Genomic DNA, 20607 nt, shown 5'->3' with positions numbered 1-20607 from the left:
ATAAAAAAAATTGTAAGTAAAACAAGGTTAAAAGAAACCCCCTGATTTACAATTTATACAGTATTTTTATTCATTCAGAGCCTATCCTGTTAAACCTAAGCAGAAGTAATTACTTACTTGCAGGTTTCTTGTGTGTGGTTAAGCCCTGCAAGCCTGTCATACCTGGGATCCCCTCACCCTGCATAACTACATAAGCGAGGTTTGAAATACACCTCTGAACCTGCCATTTTTTAAAATTCAGTGCTTCTAGACCCAGTCGGCAGCCCTCACCCTCGTGGTATGTGCCTAATGTTTTAAGATATATTTGTGCATTTACCCTAGTGAATTTCAGCATTTCTACAAGTTTTTATGCTATACTGTCTTTTTGTCACACAGAAATGCATAAAGTGTAATAGAATACTTAAGTGATAGTGCCGTTCAGCTCTACAGCTATGGCGAGCTGTTTTTCTGTATTAAGCTGGCTAGCCTGGATACATACTTGCTAATGAATGTTGCCTAGAGTCTACTGAGATTGCAACATAGTAATATTGACCCTATTGCAACAGAATAGTGAATTAGCGGCTGTAAAGCTAGTACAACCTCACTTTGAATGTTTAAACCTTACTGAACTTATGGATTTCATTCCTTAAGCTACAGATGGCCAAACACATTGGTCTGTGATTTAGAAGCTAAATTATACTGTTTTAGTGGCTTTTAAACTTGTATAATTACTAAGTGTTATGGTATTACATAGAGAACCTGCTGACTACGTTTAAAACGTTACGGACGGCCAAAAGATGTGGTGCATGCATTTTAAAAGCTACAGCATACAGATTGTGAGACTTGTTACTCGGAGGGACTTAATTAGCTTATAACAGTAAAAACACACAGTAAAATTAACAGATTAGAGGCTCTCCTGCTTATATATAAATAATAACTCTAGTACCTGCATCTGTTATGTAATACAGTAGGTACATCAGGAAAACCAATATTTTATATCTAAACAAAATAATACTCCTCAATAGTAAATAACTAAGATGGACATAGTGCTGCTCTCTTTAAACGTTAATGGTTTAAATAACCCAAGGAAAAGATCCAACTTACTTAAATATCTAAAATTAAATAAAGCACAAGTGGTATTCTTGCAGGAAACTCACTTTAAAGCTGATGATAACTTAATTTGGAATCCAAATGAATGTCTAAGGTTATCTAATTCATCATATAGTAAAAAAAACAGAGTGGTATCAATACTATGGAGGAAAAATGTCACCAATTCTCAAGTTATTTATAACTATGAAGACAAAGATTATTTTTATCAATTGTAATAATAAGATTTAGTAGCAGAATTTGGACTTTGGTGAACTTATATTGGTTCCCTGGTATGGGAGTAGGAACAGTTAAAAAGCATACATATCTCATCAATAAAACTTTGAAGGGTAATTTAATTTTGGGAGGGGATTTTAACTGTACTTTCGATAGTTTGGAGACTACTAATAAAAGACCTTTCTGTATTACTTCTACAGAGAGAACTCTTAAAAAATGGATAGATAAATTGCAATTATTAGACTCATTTAGTCTTAAGAAAGATAATTCATTATTATTTTCTCATAGTGATCATAGATTCAATACTCAAACAAGAATTGATAAAATATTTGTATCCCAAGATTTAAAAATGAAAATATATTTTTCTATATAATCCCTTGCCCCTTACCTGATCATAACTCACTCATTCTTAAATTTCAAACGGACTTTAAGAGATTAACCTTTACTAAAAGAATCTCGGCCTACATCACAAAATTAAAACAGTTCAAACCATGGCTGGACTCGGATATACACTACTTCTTAGATACAAATTATACTAGTGACATAAACATAGTTATTTTATGGGATTCCCTAAAGGCATATCTTTATGGCAAAATTATTACTTGGTGTAATAACAAAACAAAGGAATGGGAATCAGAATTAGTTAATATTCAAAAACAAATCATAGAAATTAACTCCAAGGATGTGATAGATCCAGTTGCAAAAAAAAAAAGAAATTGGGGAATTAAATAAAAAATACAATGATATCTTAACTCACAAAACCAATTTGGCTTTGGAAAAATTAAAACTAAATTATTTCTCTGTCTCCCCCAAATATATGCATAATCTAGCAATGAGATTAAAAAGACACCCCACTGAAAATAATATCACAAATATAATTTATGAAAAGGGAAAAACAATAAAAATGTCTCAGATTTAAGTGACATCTTGGAAGCCTTTAAATTTTATTTTACAAAGCATTACAATAATAGTGATTCACATCATAACAACTTAGACTTAGGCTTGGACTCCTTAAATATAAACAAAATACCAGAAAGCTTAATCATAAATATTCAAAAACAAATTACTCTCAAAGAAATTAATGAAAAAATTATAGAAAGTAAAAGCAACAAGGCTCCAGGTATAGATGGAATCATTATTGAAATTTATAAATTATTTCAGCTTCTGCAATAACAATTATGCAAAAAGCACTAAATGAAACATATTCACAAGGCACAATTCCACGTTTATGGAGATGTTCATTGATCACTCCTATATTAAAGGAAAATAAGAATCCCAACTTATGCAGTTCATATAGACCAATTTCACTCCTTAATAATGACTATAAAATTTGTATGTCTATATTGGTTAACAGAATTAAAAAATCACTCATTCACGTCAAAAGTAATGACCATACTGGTTTTATTTATAATAGACACACCCATGATAACATTCAAAGAATTTTAACCATTATAGACATTTTATATAGAGGCAAACATGAGGCCATAATAGTCACTTTAGACATTGAAAAAGTCTTTGATTCACTAAATTGGGATTATCTTTTTAAAATTCTACAAATTTATGATTTCCCTATACAATTCATTACTTTAATAAAAAATATTTATAAAGACAATTTGGCCTATGTTAAATTAGGCCCATTTACATCAGAAGCTATTGAAATTACTAAGGGTACTAAACAGGGATGTCCTATGTCTCCAATGTTGTTTGCATTAGCAATAAAACTTTTTTCCTCAGCAATTCGTTTTAACCCCAAAATTAAAGGCATTAACATTTTTGATCAATTTAATCCAAAATAATGCTCTTTGCAGATAATATACTACTCACCTTAGTTAACTCAGAAGAGTCACTACATGAACTAAATTTACTAGTTGAAAAATTCTATCATATCTCAGGTTTAAGAGTTAATAGTTCTAAAGCAAATCATATATTGTTAAATAAAATAAACAACTCTCATACTAACATAAACCAAATAATTGGGAGACAGGTTTCCTCTGTAAATTATCTGGGGATTGTTTTATGCGAAAATTCAGAATTAACTTTATCTACTAGCTAAAATAATATTGTGAATACCCTAAATTACTTGTTGGGAAATGGAATAAACTGTATTTAACATTTGAAGACAGGTTGCAGTTAATAAAGATGGTTTTACTCCCAAAAGTAAATTACATCGCACTAGCTATCCCTATAATTCCCAGTAAAACTTTTAAAAGAATTAAATAAAATCCTTATAAATTTTCTTTGGTACCCAAAAAAGAATAGAATAGTTTTCTTAAATCATATTAGACCTTGGGAAATGGGAGGAATTAACTTTCCTGATTTAGAATCTTATATTAAAGCTTCCATTTTCTCAAAATGGTAATTAATTGGTTTGATCCAAAATTTTCTTCTGCAAGGAAAACCTTACATACTGCTATATTCCTAAAAGAAAGTAAATTGACAAAAAAACTTACAATTAAATAAACAAACTAATAAACTCTGGCATATTATATGTATTAATTTGCAATATAATTTTACAAAACCCACCAATCTAAACTATATAAATTATATTTGCAACACATTCCGAAGTTTTGTAAATAATAATATTGATATTAAACTATGGTTATAGTTATTAATTCCCTTTAAAATTACAATAAACTTTTTCAATAACATTCCTATAAATACTCAATACTTGGAAAGCAAAAACTTGTACATGCTGGTACCAGTGTATGGAAAACTTGATAGTCATGGATGTAAGGCAGTTAATTAATACATTTGATTTATCAAATTCAAACTGGTTAGCTCTTAGCAGTCTACTTTCCTATGTACAAGATTTATGCAGAAGAATAGATAATTCTTCTTTTACTTCCATTCCTAAACTCATATTTTTTTTACATGAAGTAATATACAGAGACTTTAATTGGACAAATTTAACATCAAAAGTATATAAAATTATTATTAATTACAAAGCCAATCCTAATCAGAACTTATGGAACTTTACCACTAAAGAATATCCATTATTGTTATCAAATGAGAATAAAACTAGTTTATTATATTCTATTAAATTAACCTCCAATATACAAATTTGGAAATTTTTTCATGGAAGCTTTTGCATACAGCTTTCTATACACCCAACAAAATTGCTAGATTCAACAATTCTAATGACATAACTTGTTGGAGATGTTCTTCAAAATGTAATGCTGATTGGTCTCATATTATGTATGAATGTACTCACATTAAGAAATTCTGGGAAGATATTGGTGAATTTCTACAAGCCATTTTTACAGATTCCTTTATTTTTTCAAAGTCACTAATTCTTTTGAATATAAATGAAACTGTTGTTACAAAAACAAAGACCTTTACCTTCTTTGGACTACAATGGCAGTTACTAAGAAATGCATCACAAGGAAATGGAAGACCTCCTCCATTCCAACCTTTGATGATTTTCTAATTCTATTGAAAGATGTAGCACTGCTGGAAATCAGAGTCAAGGAAATGAGAATTTTTCCTAGGAAATGGATTAATAATCCTTGTGATAAAGTTCTTTCCCTTATTGAGACACTTAAAAGAGACATAATTTTACCTTCTTAAGTGGTGAAGAAGTAAAATGACTTTTTTCTAATAATGTGTAACTTTCTCTGTTTGTGTATTTCAAATTGTTTTTCCTTTTTTCATTTTTGGTTTGAGGCCATTTGTACATTTTGTAAATAGTTCATTATAATTTATTCTTGCTTGAAATGTAAAAGTTTATTATTATTTTGCTTGAAAAATTAATAAAATTATTTGAACAAAAAAAAAGAATAATTTGCATAGTTGTAGCCATTTTGTGACAAAGTACTCTGTAGGGAGGTTTTTGCCAGGAGTCCTTTGCAGAAATTGCTTTACAGTCAATATGTGTTACTGGAAACTAACATAAATGGCATTTTCAGCAATTAATAAAGTCTCCTTTAAATCTATCATCATACTTGAAATTATTGTTATGGAGTCCGTGAGAGACATACATCTCAACCTCTTAGCATAAGAACACTGGACAAAGCCTGACATAATGGGGGGAAGGGCCCAAAAATAGGGGCACATTTTAAATATTGCTCTTATACACTTAGAAAGTTGCTAGAATAACAGGATTACACTTAGCATGTATTTTTTGAAGGATATGAAGTCTGAAACTCAAATGCATATCATTATTTAGTGACTTGAATCCTTAGATCATCCCAGTGATTTGTCAAAAAAAAAAACAATTTTTATGAAGAACAGACCAAAAATATGAAGCAAAACTCTGGGCATTCTGTGATAATCTGTACAATTGAGAGGTACTTTGATTTTGGACACTCATCCCAGTCCTATATCATCAGCTCATTCTACTGTGTACACAGAGAGCATTTGGGAAGGCCAACCCCCGTAGTTTCATAATCTTGAATTATCTTCTGTTTCTTCTCTCTCCACTAAACAAAAATTACACGTTTTATTCAGCTGCTTTTACTGTAATTATGTTCTTCCTACTTTATTACCTTATTTTTGCCTTGCTGCTTGCTCTTAAGTGTTGAAGTGCTTTTATTCTGCTTTTTTATTACTGCTTGTTAGTAGCCTGCTTACATTTGTCTGTTATTCTAACCCTCTTAGTTTTGGTTTTAGCACTTGGACTTCAGGCCAGTTATTTTGCATTTAAGAAGGTTTTTGTGGTCTACAATCTTGTGGACAAACCCTTATCAAAACTCTCTCTCCGTAAGTCCATCCAAGTTTCAGAAGACTATACCTGGACAATTCCCATAAGTTTCTCCTGCCTGGTCCACATGGGCATACTAAGACAGTGTAGCAACTGCCTCATGTTCACTGACAGCGCTCTTCTCCTAGCACATAATTCTTCTACTTGCGAGAAGTGCATCTATATCAGTAACCCGGTATCTGTGCTCTCTTGTGCCATAGTCAGTACTCCTGACAAAGAGGAGATTGCCAGCACAAATACCACACCATCCACATCATATAGCCAAGCACAACACACACACACACCTATGCAGAAGTCCTCAATAAAAACTTACCTAAACAGCAGAGACCTCCAAAACACACTCACAAACATTCCTCACACAACACCAAACACATCACAAACATCAGACAACACACCAGTGTCTCACAAACACAGTCCATAAGGCATAACAATGAACTCACACAGCCCATAAGACACAACAATAAAGCAAACATACTAGTCATTGGTGACTCAATTGTGAGACACACCAATGTCCCCCTCACCAGGCTCAACAAGGAGAAGATCATGGTCAGTTGTCTGTCAGGTGCCAGAATCTTCCACATCACACACGCACTTAAGTCTATCCACAACAGGTATAAATATGACTCTGTCATTGTCCATATTGGTTTGAATTACTTGAGACGTACCTCCGTGGACTATATGAAGACAGACATGATTTAGCTCTCAAAGTATGTGTCCCAGGTAGGTATGACCCTAGCTCTAAGCAGCATCTTACCTTCACGAAGAATAATAACACAATACCAACAAAAAATAATTGACTTCAACAATTGGCTTAGTTTCTGGTGTCATTCCAAGGGGATCCAGTATCTGTCTACCTGGGATGACATGGTTGACAGGCCTCGATGCTTTGCCAGAGATGGCCTCCACTTATCACCCCTGGAATTCAAGATTCTGGCCAAGGCTCTTGCCTCCCCCATTGTGCCTTTTTTAGGCAATGTCCCAAAGACAAATCTTCCAACATAAAAGATCTGTAAAAAAGCAAATTAAAGGTCATGCTGCTTAACTTTAGGAGCCCTTACCTGAAAATGCACTCACTGGAGGCTCTCTTGGGATCTTTAAAAAAGGGTAGGAGCAAACTATATAGGAAAAAAATGGGAATCGTGGGAATAATACATACAGGGGAGGAATGAGGTTTAAAATCAGGCATGGCTTAAATGAGATGTGTAATGTTTGAAAATGATTGGGTAGATTATAAGTATGTATAATGTTTGCAGCTGGAAGTATGTTAGTATGGTTTGTGATGTAAAATGCTTAGAACTAGGATTGTGTCAATGTGGTTCGGTTTCATTTATTTAAATGTATGATTGCTTATGTCGCAAGTGATGGTTTAATAAAACAATGTAAGAAACTTCTCTGTGTGGAAGATTTTCAGGTCATATATATCTAATTAATCATTATATATTAATAAGATCAGATAATGGTAGTAGAAGTAGCAAACTTAAACTTGTCCTAAGTCAAAAAATAATAAAAATATATTTTAAAATATTATACAGAATTACTAAGTATTCAAAAGTAATCCAAGCAGGGTACACATTCTGTTTCCTGTTGAAAATCCTTTATTAAGCACACAGACAAGTGATCCAAAAACAACAGAATAATAGTTATGCAAAAGGAGTATGGTTTGCACAATGGATTTTTTGCATGCAAAATGTATATGTATATATTTATATATATTTTTAGATTGCCAAATGGTATAAGGTTTAAATATTCCCAACCATGTAATATATTGTCTTGGATAAAATCACAGACTTAATAATCTAGTTAATAAGAGGTACCGCACCATTATTAATTTTATTTAAAGTACATAAGGGTTATATTATTACGACAGCTACTAAGTAGGGCAGGAGCAGGTCGAATGTCACACTGATGGGGGGAGGTCTGTGAATTTCTCAACATGTATACCAATACACTGTTTTACAGCACAATAAACCACTCCCATACCTGATAAAAAGTATTTATTTAGTTAGAATATTTGTGTTGAAACCTATTGTTAACAAAGACCACTTTTGTCTTTCTAGACTTCTTCAGGTCTCTGTACAGGAACCCTAAAAAAAAACTATCTACAAAAAATAGTAAAATTGTATAATTAGTTAGTATTGTTATTAAACGTCATTTCAAATAAAGTCAAAAAAGAAGAACAGAAAAGTGTGATGATAGAAACAAAATATACACTTCTATTAAAAATTATTTACTATGGTGTTTAAGACCAGCTGGAAGAACAACATAAAATAAAATTAGTCATGTAAGCAATGTCACAATTTTCTAAACCATCACCAATTTCATGGCTTAATAAAGATGTTTCTTGTTTAAAAAAAGGGGCAGGAATTGTATAATTTGTGCAATGTTGCTTAGGTTATATTGTATATAGCAATATGTGTGAAGTATAATGTTTATTAATGTTAATTTAATACAATTAGACTACTTTTGTATAAATGTAAATGTGCCTATGTCAGAAGCAATGATTCAATAAAGGTGTTTAAAAAAAAACAAATTCAACTGTAGTTCTTATCTGCAGAACTTGTCTGGCTCATAGCTGCATCAGTGATATGCTATTATCAGGGGCGGCTCGTGCTATAGGACTGCAGGACTGCAGCCCCCACCCACCTGTAGAAAAAATAAAAGGAAAAGAATAAAAATTAAAAACAGTCCACCCACCATAGAAAGAAAACAAACAAAAAATTTCACAAGTCCCATATGTGTGTGTATAATGCCCCAGTTGCTACATACAGGTTGCTAGAGAGAACACATGGTGGTGGGTAGAGAATACTCAGGCTTGAACCCTGTATCTTGCGAGCAGGTAGTAAGAGCCTGAATTCCCTAACCACTACCATCTGTAAACAATTTGCAGATTTTTGCTTCACATTTGTTCTTTTCCTCATAAAATCTGTGGTTTCTATATGATTGTTGTTGCTAGCAAAGTCAGTAGTGCAGTGGTGCACTGGCAGCATTGTTGCCTGACAGCTACAGGTTTTCTGGTTTGATTCTTGGCTGGGGTGCTTTCTGTGTGGAGTTTGCATGTCTTCCCATCTTACAAAGACATGTCTGGAGTGTTTCTCCTTGCTCTGCTGAAAACTGGCTTTTGTTCCAAGTCAGACTTTCCTGGTTAACAAATGTTAAATAAAAATAACAGGCATTTGAATTTCAGACTTCATATTCTTTAGAAAGTACATAAGTTTATAACATGGATATTTGAAATTTGTCCTTATTTTTGCAACTGTATTACCCCATTATTGGCTTTGTCCAGGTTTTTTGTGCTAAGATTGAGAGCTATGGTGAGAACTGAATTCACTGAATATGTTTGGGGGCTGTATTCCCCCATTATTGGCTTTGTTCAGGTGTTTTGTGCTAAGAGGTTGACAGCTATGGTCAGAACTGAATTCACTAAATGGTATTCATTTAAGTTTCAGTCTTCCTCTCTTTCACAAAACAGCTGATTTGGCATATTGGTATGTTGCTCTGACTGTTTTGCACAAGGTTCCCCTGGGTTTAAGGCTTGGCAGTGAAATGTATGGTGGTAATGCAGCATTTTATTGTAGCAACTTTCCAGCATTATACAAGCACTGTTTAAAATGTGTCCCTGGTTTTTGGGCTTTTGCCCTCCCCAATACATTTTAGCTTTTTCCAGATTTCTTGTGCTGCAAAGTTCAGAGATACAGTGGAGTGTCAAGTAGATTTTGTAAGGAGCTGAGAGCTGCAGGGGAACAAAAGTGTAGTACTGCTTATGGTGAGTCTACTTGCATTGTTAATAGCACAACAAGTAGTATACTTGCTTTTGATGCAGAAGGCTGTGAATTCTACTCCCACAGTAGGTAGATGCATTGTTGATACTGTGCTGTGTGGTAAATGTGGTGGATGCTGCAGTTCTTTTTGGCGAAGGTACCTAGTAACTATGAACCTGTCAGTTTGCCATCCATTCCCTACTGCGATATTACTAGATAATCATTTTTTTAATGCAACATGGGCAATTTATTCCTCAAGGGCAACAACCACTTTATTTGTAGATGAAACAATGACATGTAAAGTTGTTTGCTAGCAGCAACCTCTTCATTAGTTACAGATTTCTTTAGTGTGGAATTTAGATGATTTTTATCTTCAGAGATTGTGCATATTTACTGATACTGGTGGACTGTAGAAGTTTGAGTAGACTTTTATGATGGAAATGTAAGTTTGAGTAGACTTTTATGATGGAAATGTTCTGAATTGGGCAGTTTTGTCATTATTGGTGCATGTATTTTGTTTCATTGTTTCCTGGAAAAATGTTCAAAACAATAAATTTAAAATGCCCTCTAACAACTGTACTGTATTGTACAATTAATATAATTTAATAAAATCAGGAAGGTGTATCAAAGAGCATTTGTATGTTTTATGTTCAAGGGGTCTATGATTTGAAAACAGTCCAAAGTTAATCTTTATCTGCCACTGGCAAAATGTATTTTCTTTGAATGTGGGTTTCAATGCTGTTTCAATGAATGTGAGTTTCAAGGGCAGAGAAGTTTTAATGCTAAGTCTATTTTCATTGTCACACTGCATTGCTTTGTTTAGCAGATATCTATTAGGGTCTGTGCTGTAAAATGCAAAATAAAACTTTCAAATGAAATCCAAATCATTGCAGAAGTAAAGCAATATGCACATTACAGTGTTTATGGTAAATGGGGTGAAATAACCAAGGAATGGGACATTGGAATGGCTGCAGGGGGGAGGCTCCATTCGACCATGATTTTGTGAGGGGGGAAGGGCAGCAAACTCAGACAGCCCCGGCTGAACTATTACCTCTCAACTGTCCAGATTTTTGCAGAATGAATAGATTTTTGCTTCTTATTTTTGGTTTGTTCCTCATAAAATGTGTGGTTTTCTGACAAATCATTTAGGAATGAAGTCACTAAATAATGACAGACATTGAGTTTCAGACATTATAACCTTCAGAAAAATGCATGTTAAAGCAAGACCTGTTGTTCTATCAACTGTCTTAAGTTTATACAAGAGCAGTTTTTAGTACTGTTTGTATGTTCCCCCAATATATTTATTTGGCCTTGTCCAGATTTCCTGCATTAAGAGGTTGAGAGGTACATGCAAATAAATCGCTTTATAGAATTAGGAATATCCAAACTTCTCAACTGTCCCCAATTTTGGCTCAAAATGTTGCTCTCCCCCTAATAATTCCTCTACAAAATGGGAATTTTGGAAGAAAATGTGGAGGGTTTACAATTATAAATAACTGTAATGATCAGAGTTATAGATTACTTTTATTTCAGAAATGCATATAGATGCTCTTATTTTGTTAGCTGCTCAAGTTAACAGTACTAATATTAAAAAGTGTCCCTTCTTTGTCAGGTTCCCAGCTGTATTGTGTGGCAATTTTATATTTTTGCATCACATCTTTGGTCTGTTTTTCATAAAATTGTGGTTTTCTGCCAAATTAGTGGCAAATCATTAAAGATTGAAGTTAGAAAATAATAGCAGACATTTGAGTTTCAGATTTCATACCCTTCAGAAATTTCATACTAATGCAAGACCTACTACTATTCTATTATCTTTCTAAGTTTATAAGAGCAATATTTAAAAATTGTCCTTCTTTTTGGGCCTGTGTCCCACTTCTATGTATGGCTTTGTCCAGATTTCTTGCTCTAAGTTTGAGAGGTATGAGTGTCAGATCCATCACCATCAGCCAGAGACATTTCAAATTGTGACATATTTGTTGCACCCCATTCTCCCATGTAGTGACTCTGGATATGTCCAAGCAAGACAAGGAGTAGTTATGCAGTGTAAGTGTGCAGAGTATTCCCCCATCCAAGGTAGACACAAGTACGACAGTGGCTTTTCACCTGTCCTTGATTTTGCAGAATGTTCTGGTTTGCTGTCATATTTTTATGCTGTTGATTTATGCTTCTTATTATTCAGAAAATGCATGCTGTCGCAGTGCCCTGTTGCTTTGTGTTTAAGTAGCAATGCTTTAATGACCATTGGGTAAGCTTGTCTGAGATTGTAAGATGTAAGTAACCTTTAATAAGCATACTGTTAAATAATTACCAACACCGAAAGCCTTTTTGTTGTTGCCATACAGAGAATATTTACATAACTAGATAATGTACAAGCCTTAGGTATTGAAATGCATATGACAATATTTGTAATAAAGGACAGGATTACAGTATTTTCAGAAGCTCATTACATGTGTTGGAGATTTGCAGTCATCTTTGCAAGCTTTACCCGTAAACTAAACAAAATGCCAATCGATCATGTGTGGTCCATAACCTGTGCAGTAATCCTTTAAGCAAATTATCTTGAGCTTGTTTCTTGTTTGCTGTTCATTTTTTACTTTGATCATGTTTTCCCCATGAAACAAGTAAATAGTTGTTGTCAGGTATCAGGTCTTTTTTGGATAAGAAACATTTTTACAAGTGGGGGTATCACAGAGATTTCTACTTTTAGCATGTTACTTGGCACTTTTATAAAGCTGAATATAAGTTATAATTAGAACTGCAGTGCAAGGAGAAGCTTGTTTTTATTTATACTTGATTTTGACTAGTATTTCAGCAATGTATTTAAAAAGTAATTTATTTTTTCATGCCTCACAACCTTTTTCTTTCCATCTAGATATTAAGTAAGCTGTCATGTAGCCAATGCATTGAAATATTTTTTCTTCTACACTTCATTTTGTCTTGATTGGACTGTTGTAATGATGGTTTGGCACACAGGGCAGCGTATTTAATTAAATTTCCAGTTGTGTTTTTGAGCATAGCTCCACCCCTTTCTTGTTGGCCACACCTCTTCCAATTAGCCCCACCCATTCAGCTGTCTCCTGCAGCCCCCCCTTTAATTTGAAGTCACCAGCCATCACTGGCTATTATTCTGCAGACTATTACAAGACTAAGCAATAAAATGGGAACAGAATCAAAGCCTGTGTCTTGTATCTTCCAGTCATTGTTGTTCCTCTGTCTAGTCCTATAGTATATATTGTCTCAGTGTCACAGGATGTCTTGGTCTAACCAAGAAGTAAAGATTTGTGTCAGTGATGGAGTAGAATCAAAACCATGACAAAATGGATTGACATCAATGCTGTTATGTTTACTCAAGATGGAGTCAAACACAATTTGTGATGATTTTTCGGTAAATGCTGACACTGTATTTTTAATAAGTAGAGGGCTACTTGCCCTAGATTGCCTAGGTAATTTCCTTCAAAGGTGAGACACAAACCCTGTGCCTTGTGTCAGTGGGTTAAATACAAATAATAATGCCAACCCCAACAACTCATATTGCTCTATTACACATAGGCAGCCTGTTGATGGTTGATCACCCATGGTGGAACCTTCATGTCGCCCATAGCTATCATTACTTGTCAAATACAATTTGGAAGCATGGCTGGCCATGAAAAAGCCTCCTGTGTTCCATAGCCTATCACCTATGAACCTCAGGCGGTATGTGTGTGTGACTTTCTTTATGTAACTGTGCAATCATGCTAAGCATATATGCTTATGTTTTCTGGGCGTGTAACAACAATCTTTTTTTAATACTTGCATGCGTAACCTTTTTCATGTGCATCCTTAGAGTTAGCCTACCTATTATTGTGCACTGATTATCATATATGTTACCTCATCTGCTATATAAACCTTATTTTTTTTTCTTTTCAAACTATGTTACAACATACAGTACTATCAGTGGTTGTTTTACAGTTATTGTTGCTGTTTTCAAGTGTTGCTTCATAATTTGTTAGGTGTTCCTGTGGCAACTGTCATATAATGGAAGGCATTCTTGAGTGTCCATTTTGCAGTAGGGTAGAAAAAATGATTTACCGTCAAGATGATGAAGGTATTAGCTGCATCATACAGTACTCTGGGTTTCATCTAGTAGTTTTTGATCCACACATACTGCAAACTGTATTTTACAATAATCATCAGTACAATGATGGAAACGGTCCTAGTACCATTCATGAATAAGTCATGCATGGTATTGTTACAGTAATATTCCCTACACTGCAAAAATAGTGACTGAGAAAGTGCTACATGGAAATGTTTTCTTTGTGAATAAAAATGTAATAGACATGACTATTCCACAATGATTGCATTGAGTTTGCATATATATACATATACATATATATATATATATATATATATATATATATATATATATATATATATATTATTTAAATAGATTGATATAGATATATATAGATATGTGTGTATATATGTATATTAATTGTGTAAATAATGATAAAATGTGTAATTATATGAATGTGTTATGTTCACTTGTCTAATTTTTCTCTTATACGAAGTATTATTACACTGCCTATTAACAGCTAGTTCACTGGTGCTTGGGATATCTGGGTAGAGATGTTAGAGTTCCCCTGACTTCATGTTGTCTTAATATAATTAAATCAATGTATCTAAATGATGAGTGGGAACACTGACATTTTAAAAGGGAATGCATTACTCCTCCCTGAAGTTATCCATTTAGAATATATATAACCACTGTCATGGCAAATTAAAGAATTTCATTTGAACATATGCAGAAGTGTTAACTTTTTAATGTGAAATTTAAAATTTTTGATGGAAAGAATGGTTTTCTGATGTTGTACAGTTTAAGCAGACATAAATGCATTGCATGTAATAAACGACATGAGCAACAATGTCTTGTGTTTTCTGTTATGTTGATGCATTCACATTTATTTTGCATGTTTACTCAAGGTATGCATAAACACATGTATGTAATATTGTCATTCAAACACCAAAAATAAGTAACAGTGCTTTTACATGGTGAGTTATAATAACTGTACAAATGGTGAATAACATGTTGAAATTTTTCATTGGGTTTTCCTCTGTGGAGTCATCAGTCATATCCTGCACTTCTGCAGTCCTCCTGACATGGCTTATGTAGAGCTGCATGTGTACTGACATGAAAGAACATTGTCATAATAGTGAAACAGGATGTGCATAAGGACTACTTATTGCTAGTGAGAAGTAATGCATACCTGTCAGACAATGAGAAGTGACTGCAAAACTTCCTTATTGCATCATCACAATCAACTGTTGAGTACTGACTGGTTACTGGTGCTGGTTCTGTCTACTGCTCCATGTGTTTTTTTTTTTACTGCATTCTGTCTTTAACATTGTTTTGAATAAATTCTGAATATTGTCTGCTGCATAACTTAAGGAGGATAAGAGTGAACACTGTAAGCTGTGCTACAAAAGATATGAAGAAACAATTAGTACCGACTGTAAAAGTAAATCTAAATAGAATATATTGCTTAATGCCATAGTAGGATAATTGGATGGCAAAGTGTTTATTTTTCTCTAATAACTGAAATGGTGTAACAAAATGTGTTGGGGAAATACTATAAAACCATTGGAATGACAGTGTAGAATAATCCCACTTCTCAAAATTTTAACTTACCATATGTTGTTGCCTCTGTGGTATTCCTAACTGATGGCTCCCCTTTCTTGGCTTTTGGAAGTACACAGCTAACTTGACATGGTGTTGTATACCTGTTGTAAGTTCTCATTAAAATGTAATGCTGAAAGAAACATTCAGTGGATGTTTAGAAAGATATAACAAACAATACTATTATGATCCTTGTGGCAGATGACATTCTTCACTGCAGTGCATTCCCGTAACATGCTGCGCTGTACAGAAGTGTCTGACAACATTGCCCAAGTAAGATATCTACATGCCGGCATTTTATTATATGAAATAATTACGATGTGTGTTTTAGTGCAAAATGAATTATAGTACTATGGAATGCCTCTGCCATGCTAGTTTGATGGATGGGTGACAGATGCTGTATGTCTTTTACCATGACAATGCTCTCAAGTACATTTTGCAGTTTCTCAGTTGAGGGAATGACCTACATAGTATATGAAATCCAACAGTCGATATCAAAATAAATTTTAAATAGATACACATGCATATACAAATATGAGAAATGTAAATGTGCATATTCAATTACATATGTAGGAATACATAAATATGTGTACATATGTTTGAATGTATTTGTGTGAAATCATGAATATCTATATTGATATTTACTTTAAAGAACATGAAAAGGACAGCAAATGCAATTAAAATGTTATACATGTGTAAATGTGAATATGTGTGCGTGTGTCTGTGTGTGTGTGTTTGTGTGTGTGTGTGTGTGTGTGTATATATATATATATATATATATATATATATATATATATATATATATATATATATAACATGTATGTACATGCAATTATGTCTACATATACATTTAAAAACATATGTAGATATAAATGTTGTGACAAAAGGAGGTACTGCCAGCATAGCTAGCTGGAATTTTGTAAATAATTATATGTCAGTTGTGAATATCAAATTAATTTATACAAGATGCTGGTGCTACAAATGAATTAGAACTGTATGTCATATAAGATGCATGTGTTACAAATGTATTATAACTGTATATCATGTGTATATCAAAATGCTTTTTACAGATGTTTGTGTTGAAAAGGTATTTGTAAAGTTTTGTGTTTAAAATGTATCCACAGTGTGCCCTACTGGAAGAGAACAGAAATATACATGTACTATTGTAACTGTTTAAATGTATATGGTAACAGAGGAAACTGGAGGGTTAACCTTACTCCAACAAACTTTAAAAAAAATCTAAAATTATATTACTTTATAGGCTAGGTCATAAAAGGGGCTATTTCTCAGGTTTCAATCCAGATACAGACACAAAGTCTGTGCTAGGGAGCTTTCTTTATTGTATTTAGGGTGAACTAATTGCTACTTTGGAAGCATGAAGGAATGTAATTGTTTTATGACTTCCAGCATCTGCAAAAGATCTGAGCATAAGCCCTTGTCAGAGTATTTTTTACAGGTAGATGCTAAATGCTACCAGCTGCCAGGAATTGGCCTGGGAACTAGAAGTCAGATGACAGGAAATGATGTCATTCTGCAGGCTATCCCAGCAGTAATATTTAAATATTATTTTGAGAAGTCTCTTAGTGAGACAGGGCTTTCTGTATTCAGTCTTGTAAATGATGACCCATTTACCACACATATGCTTTGTTCTAATGAAGTAAATTTCTAGGAAACAGTATAACTGTCTTAGATACAGTGAGGAATATAGTGAAGCTTAGTTTAGATTTTGTTTTTCTTTATTTGTGTAAGCCTGTAATACAATGACATTTTAAATATTTCCTGTGGTTTTGAACTCTGATGTCACTGTGAATATATATTTAGTATTGTCTTGTTCTTTTATTATTTATTATTAAATATATTTAAACCTTTCATTGTGGCTGATCTTTGTAGAGATATTTGTTTTGAGAGTACTTGAATACTTATTTGGTGACATTGTGTGGGCCACTCCTAATAGCCTTGCTCAAATGTCATTCCTAATAGTCTTGCTCTTGATCAAACTACCATTTGTATTAATATTAATATTTGCAGTAAGACTGGACAGCACTTAAGGGCCTTAAAATAGCTGAAAAGAAGACAATGGTTACAATGGAAACTACCTTATAGTGTGGGCAGAGGGGGGCATAACTAGTAGACCTGTGCCAGCCTTTCCCAGGTGTATTTGTGTGTAAATTAAACCTCTAACAATGCGTGTGTGTGTCAGCTACTTTGACAAGGACACGAAGCACTGGTAGGACAGAGTAGGGGCTGGAGGTCTTGGCTTGGTCACTCAGCTGAGATCTCAACTCTATAGCTGTGCCAGTGGGAAGTTTTATTTGGAATCTAGCGATAGAGTGAGAAACCATCCCTGGACTGACTGTGGTCTCTGTGTGCTCTTTGGGGAAATTACACTTGATGCAGAGAGCTGCATCTGGAAATATTATGTGTGTAGTTGTTATTCTCCCAGTGAACATCCCCCACTGTTGCCAGTGATGAGGATTGAGGCTCCTTGATTACTGGTCCAGAGGTGGGTTTTTGCATGTGTATGTACATATATACTGTAATGCATGTAAATGTGCTTCTACATGTATATGTTAGTACATAAACATAAAGAGTTATATCCATATAAATATGTAGGTATACAGAAATCTAGTGAGTAATGCATATATATTATTATCTCTGAGTGTGGTGTGTGTGTGTGTGTGTGTGTGTGTGTGTGTGTGTGTGTGTGTGTGTGTGTGTATATATATATATATATATATATATATATATATATATATATATTTCACAATGCAGTATGTTTATATAGTTATACATGTATGTACAACTTCCATTCAGCAGCTTAATAAAAAAAATATATAAGGAATCATGTAATGCCTGCAAGTAAAATGATTTCAGTTTTAACCCACAACTTGCAGTTATGCATTTCTTCATTTTGTGTACATAGCAATATCTGACCAGGAGGCACTGCTGTGAACATAACTATAATGACATGAGTATTACAGAAAGAAGTGCATAATGCTTCTCTGCATGGGATAATGATAATCAGGAGGATTTTCCTCCCCTGCGTAGGTCAGAACCAATAGCCAGTCATTCCTGCCCCCCTAGACACATGACCACACAAATCTAAAGAAATCAAAGGAAGAGTTAATTTAATGGATAGTGGGAATCAGGAATATTATGTAGCAGGGGACAAAAGGAGGGGAAGCAAAAAATGGGAAAGTGATTAAGAAGGAATATAATGGTATTCGATTGAATGAAGAATTTAGAGTGTTCAGTTATAGTCATTTAGAGATTACTTGTAACCACTTGTTCTCATTCCAGAAAAGGTTTCAAACACATCCTGAAAACGTCTTCTAAACTTGGGTATGTATTAGATGAGCTGAAATTTATTACAAGGGAATTGAATTTATCATTATACTTTAACAATAATGAACAAAGTCATGGTGATTTACAAAATTAGAAGGGAGCTTTGTTGGCAATAAAAAAGTGCGTTTAGCCCTCTCTTGTACTCTTTAACTGAAAGTTTGAATTAGCATGCATTCAGGATATATATAATTTAGTGAAACATAGCTGTGGAAATAAGTATTTTAAAACTAATCTGCATGAACAAGTATAGCCCACGAGTTCTCGATTGGATTTATATCTGGGCTGTTACCTGGCCATGGTAACACTTCAATACCAAGGACCTCAAGGAAACGTGTCACTTGTCGATCTTTGTGACATGGGGCACCATTGTGCATTAAGTCCCTTGTCCTGGTAAATCCCTTCTTCTTTGCCCAGTCACACAGAGGAGGGAGCAGAAATTGCTGTAGTACATTTCTGTACTGTTCCTGCTTCATGTTTCCCTGAACAATGTAGAGCGGACTTGCTCCAAAAACGCTCATAATGAGTCACACCATCACTTCAGTGAGGTGCTTGATGTGCTGAATTATACAATATTCCCTCGCCTGCTCTCCAGATTGTCATCTGACATATTGTACTTGCTGATTCAAACATTGTATTATGCTCTCATTACTGAAAACAACCCATTCCCAATCTTCTTCTGATCAGTTTTGAAACTCTTTCACCCAGCACAGACTTTTTGCCTTCATTTGGTTGGACAATTTCTGTTTCTTCAGAGGTCTGCAAGCTTGATGCCCAGCATCCACAAGTCTCCGTCAAACAGTTCTTGAACTCAGTGTAACACCCTGTTGTTCCAGCATCCAATGCAGCTGTCTACTGGATGCCTTGCTATTCTTATGGTATTCTCTGATGAGATATGAATCATCCCAAGGAGTTGTGGACCTTCTGTGACCACATCTGCCAAAATGCCTGGGCGACAACCCTTCACTGTTATTCACTTTCTTCCAAATTTGACTGACAGACAGCTGACTAACTCTGACCTTCATGGTGATTTCTGATCCAGAAACACCTTCATTGAGCAGAATCTCAACTTTTGCATGCTTTCATGGCATTAAGTCAGCCAATTTACTCATTTTTAAGACTGTGGAGCAATGTCATTATGATGTCACTTCTCTTTAAGTGAGTAAGTAACATGTAGTAATGTTATGATAAACAGCTTTTTCTTAAAGAATTAGCAAACTGAAATGATTTTGTGAATTTCTGAAAAAGCCAGACTGAAATGAAAATATAAACTAAACAAATGTCCATTATTTGTTATTATTTCTATTAATTTGTCCAACACTGTACAGTATTTGAAATGCTAGTTGATAAGCCCTGTTATGTTTTTAAGACAGGAAAGAGTTTTAAGAGTTTAATTTTCTTCTCTTTTGGCTGTTCCTGTTAGGGGTCACCACAGCAGATCATCTGTTTCCATTTCTTCCTGTCCTCTGCATCTTTCTCTGTCACACCATCCACCTGTTTAATAGAAGGTAATAAATATCCTAAGCAAGATTTAACAGCTGATAGTGTAACTGTTGAAGTGCACAAGTGTGGTATGTGTATGAAATGTCCCTTTATATATGAGGGGACAGTATTAAAGATTAATAATACATTTGGAACAATTTTTAAGCTATCTAAGGGCAGTTGCCTTACTATGGGAGTAGTTCATATTGACCAATGTGTGAGCAGTCCAGCATTTTATATAAGGAAAACTGAGTGGCAATTTAGAAACATGGCATATGGGCATATATATGCTATAAAATTTAGGAATCCAAATATTTCTTTTATTTAAGCATTCTAATATTTGTAAAGATTTTAAGAAGTTTTGTTTGTGA

The sequence above is a fragment of the Protopterus annectens genome, chromosome 2.part0 (genome assembly GCF_019279795.1).
Source record: "Protopterus annectens isolate FY-2018-M chromosome 2.part0, PAN1.0, whole genome shotgun sequence".
Taxonomy (NCBI): Eukaryota; Metazoa; Chordata; order Ceratodontiformes; family Protopteridae; genus Protopterus; species Protopterus annectens.
The sequence above is the reverse complement of the archived record's forward strand: the minus strand, read 5'-3'. Positions refer to the sequence as shown.